The following is a 1,608-nucleotide window of genomic DNA, read 5'->3' on the forward strand; positions in this document are numbered from 1 at the left end:
GATGACAGGCCGTCCCTACCAGGCCCAGCTCCACGATACAGATTTATAAGTTGCTTTTATTGTTTAAAATCCTCAGTGTTCCCACAGCCTAACCAACAGTCCCACTTATTTAACAGGGTTTAGAAAGTCATTGCTGATGGCTGAATGGGTTCATTGTGAGCTATTTGGTATGGCAAGACACTTGTTGCAATTGTGTAAGAGATGTATGATCTGAACTCCTGGGAACGCCAGGCAACAAAAGGCAGATAATAGTCATTGCCCCATCGAGCCAGGTTTGGTGACTCACACCTGTAATCCCCAGCAGTCAGGAGGCTGAGGCAGGAGGATTGCTCTGAACGCAAGGCCAGCCTGAGCTACCTGGCGAGTAGCTATGTGAACATGAGTATACAGGGATCCTTGTTTTCAAAAACAAAACACTGAAAACAGAAAAGAGCAAGCCAAAGATGGCGGTGTAGGCCAGCAGTAATCCCAGCACCTGAAAGGTCAGAACAGACGGATCAGGAGTTCAAGATCGTGCTCAGCTATAAAGTGAGTCCAGGGCTGTTATTCTTTTTTTAAAAAATGCAGCAAGATCCCCGCGGCAGTAGGCAGCAGAAATGCTGTAGGTCCCAAATGGAGGCAGCAGGCCATGTGGTGGCAGACAGCGGGCTCTGGGAGCAGCCAGTCCCAGGCAGAAATGGCTGCTGGTCCCAGAGCAGAGGCCCGAGCAGTGGCGGCGGGCCATGTGGCAGCAGACAGCGGGCCCTGGGAGCAGCCAGTCCCAGGCAGAGACAGCTGCTGGTCCCAGAGCAGTGGTGGCAGGCCATGTGGCAGCAGGCAGTGGGCCCCAGGCAGAGACGGCTGCTGGTCCCCGAGCAATGGCTGGTTCCAGGCAGGGAGACACATGGCGGGCGGGCAGAAGACAGAAACATGGATAGACACGACATGCAGGGTGAGGTTGAATGTTTATTCAGGGGGTTATGGAGGAGGAAGGGTGAAGGGGGGGACAGGGAGAGAGAGAGAGAGAGAGAGAGAGAGGGAGGGAGGGAGGGAGGGAGGGAAGGAGAGAGAGAGAGAGAGAGAAGAGGAGAAAGAGACAGAGAAGGGGGGAAGCAGAGAAGTGGGGAGAGAGACAGAAGCGAAGCTGTCTCTCTGAGAGGAAGATGGAAAAGAGCAAGCTCAGGCTGGAAGCTGAAGATCAGCCTGCCTCAGCGGATGGGGAGGGGAATGGGCGTGGCTTGTCTCTTAAAGGGACCAAAACCATAACATTCCCAGGTCTTATAATAAAAAGCACATCAAGGAAGCAGAAAAGGAAGGGCCCAAGATGGCGGTGGGCAGGTCAGAGGTATTGGGAGTGGGCGTAGCCTGTCCCTTAAAGTGACAGGAAAGCACAACAAGGGCCAATCTGGGTTTTCTGAGCCTTTGCCTCAAAACTCAAAAATCACACCTTCTCACCCTCCCAACCCCCAAACAACAAAACCCCAATGGCTAGCGTGATGGCTCATGAAGCATCCTTGTGGGGCAGGTCCTTCATGGCCCCTAGCTTGTCTAATCCTCCCACCAGTCTCTGGTGGGAACTTCTCGCTTGCCAGTAGTCAGAGGTGAGGAATGTAGTACGGGAATTGGGGG

Source organism: Microtus ochrogaster, chromosome 2, assembly GCF_000317375.1.
Source record: "Microtus ochrogaster isolate Prairie Vole_2 chromosome 2, MicOch1.0, whole genome shotgun sequence".
NCBI lineage: Eukaryota > Metazoa > Chordata > Mammalia > Rodentia > Cricetidae > Microtus > Microtus ochrogaster.